Genomic DNA, 15,339 nt, shown 5'->3' with positions numbered 1-15,339 from the left:
CTTGAGGCCACCTCCCTTTCCATTATAAAATGGTGATTTGGATTATTGAAGATATTTCATGATATCCAAGTAGATGGAATCTTCACTACCATGGTCCCTAACACCTTATTGGGGCCTTTGGCTACTTGATGGAGTATGGGAATGCTCATGCTCACACTCCTCTCTATGCTCTAACTAATGGGAATCCCCATGATGAGATCCTTCTTCCTAATCATGATCCTATCCATGTTCCTCTATAGGAGGGCCCAACTAAGAAGGAATCTCCTAAAGCACTAGCAGAAATACCCCAATGCCATTCTATTCACTATTACCATGTTCTCCCTCTCTATCATGACATTCTTCTCCATAATTATTGGTACAGGTACCAACCGAACCACCAGGTCTATGTGCAAGAGGCATTACTATAGAGTCATAAGATAAGGGTCAGAAACATGCCACACAACATAATAGTCACAAGAAATAATAAGAAAGATATCAAAATATGCAACAAAAGATATCAATACAAAAATGGAAAACAAGACTTAGTGGAAGCATAAACAAAAGATCCTAATGTTGCAACATGGGCTCTGATACCAAATGTAATTCCACACCTAGATATCCTTGGAACAAGGATTCAATACAAGCCAAGCTAATTTAAAAAAAAAAACAAGTATGGATGTACATGACACTCAACATATGAGGATCACCAAGATCACAATGGAAGACTTAATCACAATCCCAACAACCAATGAATCTCCAAACACCACTACCAGACTGATATGCACAACCAAAGAAATGAAATCCAAGAATGACAATCGAAAAATGAATCATAGATTTGAAAAAGCATGCAAAATAAAGAAAACCCAAAGGGTACTTAAAACACTAAAAAGTGTTTCCCAAAAACTAGTGGAGATGGCCAATTTTTTGTGCAAGGACAAAAAACTAACAAAATTTTGCTTGAGGAATTATAGCACACCACATGAGAAGTTTCCTTTCGCAAAAGGGAATGAACCAAATGATGTGAGGAAGTACTTGGAATAGGAACCAATACACCCAAAACTAGTGTGGGGTTTCATGTGAGAAAGTACCAATAGTTGCATAAGAAAACCCAACACACCATGCAAACTCTTATAGTCTCACATGAGAAAGTAAAATTTTGTGTGAGAATCCTAAATAGCAAGCTAGAAAATACAAAGGTAAAAAATAAGAAATAATTTTCTTCCATATTAGGGAGTACTAGATCCACATATTGATGTAAAGACACTTGAAAAAATCACTGAAAGATGGAACCGAATCTAACCATCTAACATAGCATTGAAAGAATGTATTGAAAGCAACATCATAGTGTACAGAAGTAATATTGCAATGAACTAAACCAATGAAGTAAGTGTAAAATTCTTCCATACCATAATAGAATCATGAGACCTCAAAGGTCCTAGCCATCCCCAACATTTAACATCCCAAACTACTGACTAGATTGTTAGAGATGTCTTATGAGGACATCACTACTAATACATACTACAACATAAGAATAAGGAATTCTAACATGCTAAAAGTAAAGCACTAGATATTCCAACTAATCCAACCATATCATCTAAATCATATTCTAAATATCATAATAAGTAAATGTATCAATACTAACATCATCTAAACATGGTATACAAGCACTCCACTGAAAGCATAAATCACAAGAAAGCATACTCTAAAACCCACAGTGCTAAGTGAAAACATCCAACAATAGACAATAATGATGGCTAGCACTTATGATAGACAATAATGATGATTAAAATCAAGATCATTGAATAATGCAAGTATAATAGGTCTTGGTCAGACACTCTATGGGTAACTATTTAGGGACTCTGATGGAGAGTTGGTGAACATGCTAACAAACCATACCCCTCAATACTCCCTTAGGAGGCTAACATGCTACATGATCAGCTAAACCACAAGGACTAAGAATCACTAACCATACCCCTCTATACTACCCTTAAGAGGTTGATAATGAAATTACAACCATTCTCCTCGATACACCCTCAGAAGGATGAAAATGTGCTTCTTATCTTGTTAATTATCTATTAATTAATTAAATTATCACTTATTAGAAACGTCTACATGTACACCTCATCGAGGTCACTACACAAGTTACAATAGAAGCCTCTCCACCAACTTACCCTACATACCCATGCTCATCACATGATGAGTGCCTATGGACATTCATATTTCCAACCCAACCCCAAATAAACATAAGTCCACTAAAATACAAATGGGAGATTGGGTTTTGTCAGTCACCTAACAAATGCACATGCATGTGCTTGTGTGTAGTGCACCACCATCACGAGGATCAAACACAAGGCCTAGATGAGAACACAAGAAGAAAATAATAGTCAACCAAAAACACTCTTGACATGCATCCTAATGCAACATAAAAGTACAAAAATGATCTGACTCACATCCTATGGATGATCTAAGTCCACAACCAACAACATGCTAAGAAAACTTGAGAAAATAAGGCAACACACAAAATGAGGTAAAACCCCAAAACTATAAAACTTTGAAATTAAAACCCATTTAGTCTTAGGGAACAAAAGCCTTGAAAATGTAATAAAATTTAGATTCGAACACTGTATGCAAAAATGACTAGCATAACAGTGTGAAACCCCAAACCCTCATCCCAAAACTTGGGAAACTGTTCATATCCGACCAACTGGGTAGAACCAACAAATAGAAATAGAGAGGAACACTAGTTCTCAGCCTCTAAATAAAGAGTTACCAAAAATTGATATAGAAATTGAGTTGAAATAAGAAAATGGGAAAACTCTACCTTACAAAAAATGAGACTAAAACAGGAAACAACATAATAAAATAAATCACTTATAGATACTAATCGAAATCATGACACAACAAGGTCTCCCCAAGCCAGATCCAATGAGACCAACCTCATGAAGAACCAACACCCACAACTCTCACAATGAATAGAAACATGATCGTCCAGGAGAGGATTCTCAAAAACACTCTCAATTTTATATTATGCAAAAGTGAGAGCTGAGGAATTAAATTTGTCCTTCAATATGTATTCACTTTTTAAGAGAATAATTGATTAGGGAAAATAGCCACTTTAACTAGCTAGACTTCAAATCAACCCAAACAAAAATAGGTTGTTCCTAGTAATAGGAATTTATATATGGAAACTCTAGAAGAAATCAAATTCAATAAATTTTAAAGCCTAAAAAACCAAAATGACATAAATTTCCCCAACAACTTTCACGACAATGTGAATCTCTAAATGCAGAAACACACACACTAGTCAAATCACATAATGCAAATGAGTTCAAATTTAACAAATCATCATAAGGTTTAATTAAACATTTAAATAAGATATTTCAACCCATACAGGGATGATATAGGTTAAATAAATAGCTAAATCACTAACTCCATGTGTCACTACTAGGGATGCAATTCCTGCATACTAAAACACATGATCAAGTGCAATTTCATATAATATCATAGCTGAAGCAATAAATGCATTAAATACCTAACTTAACCATTTACATCACTCACGATCGCATAAGGCATATTGAAACAAGAATGACGTAAATATCCATAGCATACAATCCATCACATAATAGAATAAAAAATATGTCCAAATACTAGATAAGCAAATATCATCATAGACCCAATGTCATCTCAAAATGGCATCAACATGAAAATATGATAGATTGAACAACATAGCATTATAACATCTATGATGCTAAAATCAAAGTATAACATCTGACCCTTAGGTCATCTCAAATAAAACATAATAAGAGTATAAGTATCTCTCGAATCAAAATAACAAGGTACAGATTGCATAGACAGAGGCCTTAGAAGTAGTTGTTACAAAATACATCTCATAAAGAGTCTTCATGAAGTTGTTAATGAAGACAAAGAGGAATCAAAGATTGATGAGGAAATAATGATACTAGTTGGTACCATTTTATGTCCCTTGAAGATTGGGAAAATTTTTTATACAAGGATAGTCAAGGCTAATAATAATAAGGTAGACATCAAGGGAATGGTGAAAGGCCAAAAAAGATGGCACAATGATGATGAGAAGTTGCCAACAGGGGTAGGGGTATTTAGACTTGAGGGATATGAAGATGGGGATAACATAAGAATGAAGAATCATGTGAAAACTATTCCAAGCATCTGCATGGGGACAACCTATAATAATATGAAGGTATTTCTTTAGTTTTGATACTAAGTATTGTTGGAAATTTTAGAATAACTAGGGGGGTTGAATCAATTATGCAAGGTCCATATGTATAAATAAAACTTTTCACAACTTAGTGAACCCATAAAACATTTGTCATCATGCATGCATCTATAAGATTATGCACTCACTCAAAACTTGTAAGTTACTATCAGATCAATTTGTAGAAATGTAAACATGAAACCTAATAGATTCAACAACACATTTGACACAATGATTTAGTAGGAAACCCAATTTGGGAAAAACCACTAGTAACATGCTATTGTTTTTCACTCTTCTAAAGTGATGCCCTATGAAAGGCCAACCCTATTAAAGGTTACAATACACACTATTAAATGTGACTTTGTTAAAGGATTTCAATCACCCTATTAGGAGTGAGCCTTGTTAGAGGAATTTAGACCATTCACTTGGAATGTCACCTGATTAAAGGACTTACAAATGACTGTTAGGTCAACCTTAATCCAAAGGATTTACCCTAGACTGATACAATTATTAGAGAGTAATAGTAAGGCTTTGATCTGATAATAACTTTCAACTCCATTTGCAGATTACAAATATCTATTTTAGTTCTCCATTCTACTTGGCTTTCACACATTTTAGCTCTGATAGCTTATTCACCCTTCAAGCATTCATAGCCTTAAGCCTTCCTTCTTAACATGCCAATGCAAACTCTTCACCTACATCACTTGATAAAGCAATACCCTTGACTCTTTGTCTTCCTTAAGTTCTTGCACATGAAAACCCTTGCTTTTGACTAGCCATCCCTATAAATAAAGAATTAAGATCTTTTTTCATTCATTCTCCATCATCCAATTTAGGTTTAGGATAGATTAGGTAGGATTCAATGAATCTACCCCTCATTCCATATCACTTCTAGAAAATTCTCCTTCAATCCTCTTTAAATTTGCCTCAAAATGGTTTACAATGAATTTTGTGCCACCAGCTCATCAATCTTATTTTCCAATCTAAGAAAAGAAACTTGTCAACTCAGAACCATTGAATTCACAATCTTTCTAATAATGTTGGCACTTGGAATTAACTTGTTTTTGATTCTTGACACATATTGCATTGCTTGACATACTCTAAAAAATTACTTGGCATGAACTAAAGTTTACTGGTGCTCGACATCAACTAAACTTTACTTGGCATGCACTATTTTTCTCAGCATACACTAAAATGAACTTTTACTTGGCTCCAACTAAATTTTTGCTCAGTTTGCACTAACTTTTCTTGGTACCTACTATCTAGTCGGTCAAGATTGATAGACAAACTTTGTTTAACTTGTTCTTCTGAACATGCTTAGTGTAACCAACCCTTGTAACCTTAAGTAGATTATCAATGCACTATGCACTATGATATCAATATCTTAGCTAATTCTTGTACTCCTCTTTTATATCATAACTCAGCCTTCCCTCTAGGTGTTTTTGTTACATTTTTTTGATCAAATCCTCTTCATCAAACAAACAAGTGATATTACTTAAATCATATAGTAGTTGTCTTACTAGCAAAAAGCAAGTTTGACATAAGTGACAAAATAATGATTGAAACACATTTATCATACCTGTATCAATCTATTTTCAACAATCTCCCTCTTTCAACAAGTATGGTTGTGTGCAAGTTTATCCTCAATTTTACAAATTTCTATCATGGTGGACTTCACAATGTTGTGTCAAAGTCACATAGTAACAAGGTTGTGTTACTTCTTTTTCTTTATAATTATTTAATCATTAGATCCAAATTAGAAGAGGAAGAAATGAAGGTTTAGAAGAAAGGTACAAGGTATACACTTCTAAAAGGTATTTAAGAACATGATTAATCAGTATGGATAGCAAGATGGAAGAATATATAAGCATGGAAAAGAAGAAGGTAAATTCATAAGGACTTCAAGCAGAGAAGAAAGCCTAGAACATTACAAGGAAAAGTATGTTCTTGATCACTTGGTAATGTTTGTATTATTTAGTATGGTGAACCTCAACATGTGTTGGTTGCAATTGCAAAGCTCAACTAAATATGTTTTGAATCAAATAGCTCAGAATAGAGTGATAGAAAATGCTTCTAAAACAATATATTAGATCTAAAAAATAATTAAAAATGATTTTAAAATAATATTTTTCATATCTCAAAAGACCCTACGTGATACTGAAATGTTCTCATTGATAACCATTTTAGTAGATATGTAAAACAGTTAAGGGAGTGTTGATAGCTTTTTATTAGATTATAAAGACATGCCGGTACAAAAGAAGATAGAAACTATTTGAGCCACATTTTAGGTACTATTTTTCAAGTAGAGTTTCCTTATTATTGCATATGAGTGGATGATATAGTTAAAAACATCGACAAACTTTAAGTTGATAATTTGCAAGATTATAGGTACAAGATGCAATGGAAAGTTAAAGCATGGAAAGTTAAAGGATTCCCTTTTGATGGAAAAGTTGCCACATAAATCTATCAAGATGCTTAAAGAGAAAATATATTAGACATGACTCATGAGAGATTAAGATAAATAAGCACACAAGACTAGTGCATGACTTGTACTAAGGCATGTGTTAAAGCTCCTAATACCTATATTAACATGCATAATAGTTTCACCATATATCTAAATTAATCATCTCTATAGTGATTAAAGACAAACACTGATCTTTTATATAACATTTATGTTTCACCTGTATGAAAACCATCTAGATGCAATAAATATTTGGTCACTTTTTAAGCTTATAAAATCTAATTTTTTAAGAAATTTTATAAAAACACACAACTAAATATTGAGAAAACATAACAAATGCATAAGTCAAAAACTTTAATTGATAACAAGAAATCATAGTCACATAATTAATAATAATAAGATTAGGTATCATAGAAATTGCATAGAATTCATCTACAACAAATTCCAAAATGTGTATATGATATTTATTAATAGTGTGCAAGACATATTTAGGGATTCAATTTCTGTAAATGCTTGAGCTCAACATCTTTTCTTGTAATAATTTCCTTGAATTTGGAAATATGTTCCTTGAGATCTCTAACATCTTACTTTTCATGTTTCTATGTGCAAAACCTAGTTCCAAGCTAGACACTCTCTTTGAAAATTTCAAAGTGTTCAATATCTTTGAGTAAGAGTCAATTTCTAGATTGATACGTACAAACATGAGTGCCCTTTCTTGGCCACCCAGGGAATCCTAAAGAATTTGGGTCAGTTTTCAGTTATGATATAGAATGCTAAAGAAAATATAACATCCCAAAGCACACAGAGAGATTTTTTTATGTGTGTTTCTTCTTTAAGTCTTTTTCCAGTGACCTCTTTCTTGTCAATCCTCTTACTCCTTGCAAGATCAATCAAATGAAGATATCCTCTTACACTTGCTCCACAAGGTCAATCTATCCCTTCTTTTGGAGCTCAATATTTTGCAAATATTTGTTGAGCTTTTACCTACTTTCATTTCTTACCTTTGTATATCATAGATAGATTTTGTGATCAAAATAAGGAATCATTAATTACATCTCTTTGTGTTTTGATAGAAAATAGCTATTTATTACTTAAGTCAAAGAATCTTGTTGTATAATTACAATCCTAGGGCTTACTTATCACATGGAAATATTCATTGATTGATCTAGGCCTTGGTCCTATTTGAATTCATGAAGATATTCTCCTTTTTTAGATTATCTCTATAACTATAGTGATGAGGCATCAGATATCGAGGTATCTATTAGTGATTACAGTTTGGGTAGTTTGAAGTAGGGTATGATACCACTATAACATATAGCAATTAGATTCATTAGTGTGAGGAGAAGACTCATTATCAATATAGCGATGAATGATGGAATGTAATTATCACTATAACATATAGTGATATATCTCATTGATGAGTAGAGGATATGGAATTTATGTATAGTGATGAGCAATAAGTCTTCATATATCAATGTATGTTATAGTGATCATGATTTATCACTGAGTAGTGAGAACACAAAAAGGATATAGCGATTAGCAACGAAACTTGGAGATCATTGTAACTTATAGTGATGGATGGTTTTATTATTAAAATGGAATCACTGTGAGTTATGGTAATAAGTTGAATATGCTTGCTGATGGAATTTTGTGTTATGGATATATATCAATCAGTTATGAGCTATGAGATATCACTATATGTTATAGCAACATTTCAAGTGCCAATATCGAAGGATGAAGTTTTGATATCACCATACCTAATAGTGAGAAGGTTTATTAGAGATCACATATTTAGGGTTTCTAGTATAGCAATATATTTCATTGGCAAGTAGAGGATATGGAATTTTAGTATAGAAATGAGTGATAATTCTTCATATATCTCTTTTTATTATAGAGATCATGATCTATCCTTTAGTGGTGAGAGTGCAAAAAGGATATAGCAATTAGTGATGAAACTTGGAGATTATTGTAACTTATAGTGATGGATGTTTGTATTATTTAAAGGGCATAATTGTGAGTTATTACAATAAGTTGAATGTGATTGTTGATTTTATATTGTGTTATGGAGATATAGCGATCAGTGATGAGCTATAAGATATCATTATGTGTTATAGCAACATTTCAAGTGCCAATATTGAGGCTAAAGTTTTCATATCACTATAACTAATAGAAAGAAGGTGTGTTCGAGATTGTAGATGAAGGGTTTATAGTATAGTGATAAGAGATGGTAATATCACCATTGCTATAGCTATATAAATGAAGTTAAAAGAAATTTTCTATTTGTGAGAATAGGCTACAGTGAACATAATTTTATATATTTATATTGTTGAAAGTTGTAGTGATCAAATATTTTAATATGTTCCATCAGACATTGAAATAAGTGCACAAAATGACTTCTGATAGCTAGTTCATATATTTTCTACAATGATAAAAATTGGCTCTATGTTTCAATTCATGTGGAAAGTAAATGCAAGAATTTAATCTATTTGGTAAACAAGAAGATCATTACTAGTTTGAGCTCACAAATTCTTAAAGGAAAATTGTGAGATTGTTGTTTTTATTCATTTTTTACAGAGAGTTGTACTCAAAGAAAGTTTTAAAAGGTGTCATGGGCAGTTCTAGTTCTACATACAAGAGGAAAGCCTAGAAAGTAAAAAAGGGTAAAGATAATAAGAAGCATAAAGCATATGTTGAAGTTCCACCAGTAAAATTGAATGAAGACCTCATTGAACAGATGGCTTCTGCAAGTCCTAAGTCAGTAAGAAGAAAATTCACATCCCTAGACAAATTTGAAGATAAGTACAATGACATTGGAGATGTATAGACTAGGACTAGGGGTTATGAGCTCCTTTTATATCATTATGTGAGAAGAAATCACAAGGAACCTATTTGTCATCCTTGGGAGATAATTTAGGAAAATTGACAATTACAAATGTGTTTATTAATGTGGAGTTACTCAAGGTCATTATAAGAAAATATAATGCTGGCGAAAGATGCATATATGACAAGGATGGGGAAAAAATCATGGAGATATCTATTGAAACTCGAAATGAATCTTTTAGACTCAATGATGATCTAACTAAAATGTTGTCATTCATAGAATTGAAAAATGAGTATAAGAGGTCAAATATTTCATATATGCAATGGGAATTGATGTTGCACAAAATACAAAAGGAGCCTCTAATTGCAATAGATGGACCTCCATTCAGCATCAAATTTTTTAAGACATACTTTGATATGACATACCAATCATGTGGACAAGTAGGAGGGATGGAAGCACTTGATTTGATGCAAATTGGGCCCATGGTGTTAGCATCAGACATTTAAATGTTGGAGCTTAGACCCTATGATTACACAAAGTATGTTGTTAATAACACTTATAATTTTGTTAATTTTGAAGATGTTGAGAACCCTACCTTTAAACATTACTCCTTGCTTATAATTCATTATAAGAAGTCTCTAGCACATTGATTAGAAATCATTATAAGAAGTTGTTTGAAAAATTAGGTCAAGTTTGAGATATTTACAATACTTATAAACCCCTAGATTTGATACATAATGAGATATATAAAATCTTGGACAAAGAAAAGAAAAACCTCAAAGAAGATGAAGATATTCAGGAAGAAGAAAGGTTGATTGAGGATCATACTGCATATTCACAGGAATTTAAGTTTTCTTTTTGGTTAATGGAGGAATTAGTTATAGAACAAGGAGTTATATCTTTGCAAGATGAAAATGGGGACACCGTTGAATGAGAGAGATGGATGGATATGTGTTATGTGATGCAGGAACAAGCCCTAAAAGCTACATAGAATGATGACCTAGAGATGTGAAAGGTTAGCATGCAGATGGAGTAGATATTTGAAATTGAGATCAAGGCAAGATATATAATTAGTGATGTAGATTTACTAGGAGATATCAAACATGTAGAACATGTTAGGAAATGAAATGATTTTATTGAATCATCATCATTAGAATAGTCATCATATGTCTTTGTTTTATAAACTTGTTTTATGTGCATATAGTTCATTGTTAATGAGTCAATTAGTTGTAAATTTTGTAAACAAAGGGACATAACCTTTCACTATGTAACCAATCTAATGCCTATAATTACAAGGGCTAAATTTAGAATAGGATATCATATCATATATAATTGCTATCAAGACATTACTCTTATTGTTATATAGGAAGAAGTCAATTCTATTGTCTACTCTAGATTTTGGCTAAAACTATCTGCATGTTTATGATAGTAACAATAACATGAAAAAATAGAGTGATTTATTATGAGTAAATTAAAGAAACAAATTGGATAAGTTCTACTTGTATGCTCACTATAATATAATTGAATTTTTTTATCAATTTATCTTGTATAGAGAATGCAACAAAACATATTGGAAGTTGTATTTTTTAAATTAAAAGATTAAATTTAGAGTTAGAAGTATAATAGTATTAGATAATTATGACCCTTATGAAAAATTTAAAATCTTCAATAAATCTATGAATCTAGTACTTCCATATCTATAATTTGAAAAACAATAACTATAGTAAGACATGAGAATAGTAATAAATCATCAAATAAAAAACACAAACAAAAAAATGAACAAGAAGATGATCTTGTAATAACTATACTAGACAACTTCCACAATAGAGGAAGATGATCTTGTTTCTCTACAAGACCATATACACCTTCATCAAGCATCATGTACATACTACTATAAACTTTAATAAACAAATAACATTTAGGAACATACTGCATTGGACATCATTGCCTTCTTTCAACCTCTACCACCATTCACTAGCTTGCAATCTCTTGCATCATTCTTCTCATTAGCACTCCCTCTTCTCTTGTGATCCCTACCAACACCTCTTTCCTTAGGCTAGGGAGATTTTGCATCACCGTTCTCATTTGAGCCCTACTTTTTCATGATAGAATTAGAAGACTAGTATGCAAAAACTACAAAAATTCTTCTAAAATAAGAAAAATAAAATAAAAAAGGTAAAACATTCAACTCATCTTACAATATAGATATTGGTGAATCAAATTCTCCTTCAACCTTGGCATCCACAACATTAAGTATTTTAAAAATATGCATGACAAAATAGAAATTAAATCCAAAAGAATTGAAAGAAGGAAAAATAACAACAATCAAAATATGGGGTTTCTACTTTGGTTATAGAATAAACTAGCAAAATGAATGTACATGTAACCTTTCAACTATGTTTAATCATGAAAAACTGGAAAAGAGGTATCACCTCTAAGGAAATATTGGCAATTCAACCTTATCAAATGGAAGATATATAGGTGTAGAATATTTTAGGTTCCCATAAACTAAATTGAAGTCCCTTGAAGATTCTATATCCAACTTTAGGTGCATGGCATTGAAAGACTGAAGCTACATGATTTAACATTTATAATAACCATATTCAAATAGATATACTACTTCAAGTTATTCATCATTAGCAAGAAGCTAAAAAAAACCTATCAATTAAGAATAGCTCAAATAAAAAGGAGTTCATTATATTCAAAGATTCATACCTATACCATAGAGTATCATCCCATTATTCTAGACCTACAATGAATGAAATTAATTAATTAATGAAGGTATGTTAGTTTAAGCTTCACTTGGTTTCAAGAATACTTTAATATTCTCTATTTAACAAGGCCAACCACAAGAAGGTCAAAGCTCACCTGGCTATTGGTATCAGATTAGTTTTGACAATTGAGTGTCAGCACACTTAAGAAATTTCTAAGTTGATGCTGAGTATAATATAGATGTCGAGCTATAGTAAGTGCTCAGCTAGAAATTCAATAGGTGTTGAGTTATTTAGATGTCAAGTAGATAGATAGTGCTGAGAAAATTTTAAGTGTTGAGTGATAATTGATGCAGAGCTAGTATATGTGCTAAGTAAAGTATGGGCACTAAGCAACACAAAATTCCTATATGTGTTGAGCATTAGCAATCAGTAAGTATCGAGTAACACTGAATCAACATAAGAGTTTGTGCCCTCACAAACTCAGATGTAAACCATTTCTAAGCTAACTCAAGATGAATCTTGAAGGATATTAAAGATAAGATCAAATCTTTCTAATTCCCTATGAAATTAATATGCAACTAATTAGAAAAAGGAAGGAATTAACTGGGAAAGATGGATGAATCTCAATCGTAGATTCCTACCTAACCCTAACTCATGAAACATTTTTAAGGAGGTTGAAACCCCAAAATTTAGTATGTATGGATGGTATGGGAGTGCAAGGAGAGAATTCTAGTAAAGTCTAAAGAGGTGTGAAGATTGAGAGGAAGAACAACATTGCAAAATCAAGTTCATCAGAATAGAGTATCAACATTTCAAACAAAGTCATATCAAATCAAGGAGCAATAGATAAAATTGGATAGAACAAAGATCTAAAATTAACAATTGAAGATTGTAAGTTGTCAGGTCAACACATTCTACTATACATTCCAGCTATTGCATTAGGAGAATGAAAATCCTATGATGATAGGATGGTTTAACAACCATATTGTAAATCCTTTAATAGGGTGACATTCTAAGTGAATGTTTGTAAATCCTTTAGATAAGTCACCATTAATAGGGTGTTAGAGCCTTTAATAGGGTAGGCCTCTCATAGGGTAGACCATTGATGATGGTCAAACTTTGTAACATTGAAAAGTTACATATTGCTATAGTGATAAGTTGTGGGTGTCATCCCCACCCTAGTTTTACCTTCTCATTTTGGAGGGTTTCTAAGTTATCAAATATTGTGTTGTCTATTTTCATGCATGAAATTACTTTCATGTAAATTAGATGTGTTACATGCATGTGATTGATTTAAGCTAAAAAGTTTTAGAGGTTAAATTTTATTACCTCATATTCACCCCCCTCTCAGAAGTAAATCTTCCCACTTGTAAATTCCAATAATTGTTATCAGATCCAAGTTCTTACAAAAAGAAGCATTAAAAATTGAAGAAAAGATCTAGAAATCGAAGTCTAAAAACTTGGGAAGATCATAGAAAACTAGGAGATTGAGATGAATCTCATTCTACATTCTTTGGAAGAAGCTAGGGAAAATTTGAGGAAATTCCTAAAGAGAAGAAGAGAAATCACCATAGCTAACAATGATACATAGTACAAGGAGATTGACACCTCAAAAGTGTTTGAAAATGGAGATTCAAAGGAGTTTGATATGACAATAGTAGATCTAATGGAAAAGAATAGAGCTCAAGTAGAAGAGATCAAAACTCTCAAGATTGAACAGGAATCACAAGCCATGATGCTTTGTGAAGTGACTAAATAGAATAAGAGAGCTATTGAAGAAAAAGATATGATAGAAGAAGACAAGAGAAACCTTGCAAATAGATTTTAGGAAAATTTAATTGGGCTTGCAAGAATTTCCAACATGTAGCTGGACACCCTAAGCTAGATCATGAATGCCCATCATGAGGTAAATGTCAAGGACATTAAGATCTCCACACTGAAGATGCAAAATAAGAAACTACAAAATGACTTGACAAGAGAGAAGGAAATTACAAAAATCTTCAAAAAACCTAATGATGCTATCAAGTACTTTGAATAGCTACTGAAATCACAAAGATCTAGTAATGACACTTCAGGACTAGGATACACTAGCTCTAAAGAAGGTGAGTCATCAAAGACTGTAGAAGAAAGAAGTTAAAAAGGTAAGAAAACAAAGCACACTTGTCATTTTTTTGGTAAAAAGGGACATACCTCTAATGTGTGCAGGAGCAAGAATGCCAACCAGCATGATAAACCTAAAAATATGGGTCACTGTCACAAGTGTAATAAGCAAGGTCATCAGGCACATGACTGCATGACTAGAACCATTAGAACACCAAGATTTGAAGGTCACTACTAAAATTGCAAGAAGTATGGACATAAAGCTTTTGAGTGTAGATAAAAACCTTTATAGACACCTAACCAACTAACAAGGTCAAATAATCATGGACATCATTACAATTTGGACTACAACACTAGGCATAGCTATCACTACTGTCAAGAGTATGGACACATCCCTAAAAATTGCATAAGAACACATTTTAGAGGAAGCTACAGTAGATGGTTGAGCCAAACTATATGCTTCAATTGTTTGAAGATTGGTCACATCAGTAAGAACTACCCAACAAGGTCAAAGGAACCCAACTTAGAGTTCAACAAAGGAAAAGGTAAAATTGATGTTGAGCATGTTAGAGAAGAGATAAATAAAACATGGAAAAGAAAAGATGGAGGTAGCACATCCAATGAAGGGATCACTTCACCCAAAAGGTCAAGTGGTCACACTTCATCCAACTAAGAAGTAGAATGTGTGTAGAACTGATATACAATGCATTACCATACATTAGTTCCAAGACAAGTAGGTACTAAAAGGAATGATCAACATGAATAAAGATGTAAAGTTAAATTTATTTATTTTGTGTTGTCGAGTAAGGAAAATTTCCTTTAGATGTCGAGTAAAGACCTAGTATATGTCAAGTTGTCTGCCAAAGTCAATAGATGCTGAGTGAAGGGAAATTTATATTGAAACTGAGTTAAGGAAATAAGAGAGTCAACATTGGCTGATGTTATGCTTGAACTTACAAAAGGGAAAATAAGTAAGGAAAATAAGAAGCATGGGAGAAAATTTGCATCCAAATATAGAGCCTCTAGCATATTG

The sequence above is a fragment of the Cupressus sempervirens genome, chromosome 8 (assembly GCF_028749045.1).
Source record: "Cupressus sempervirens isolate cs-2001-9-10 chromosome 8, ASM2874904v1, whole genome shotgun sequence".
NCBI classification, from domain to species: domain Eukaryota; kingdom Viridiplantae; phylum Streptophyta; class Pinopsida; order Cupressales; family Cupressaceae; genus Cupressus; species Cupressus sempervirens.
This window is presented reverse-complemented; position numbering follows the sequence as displayed.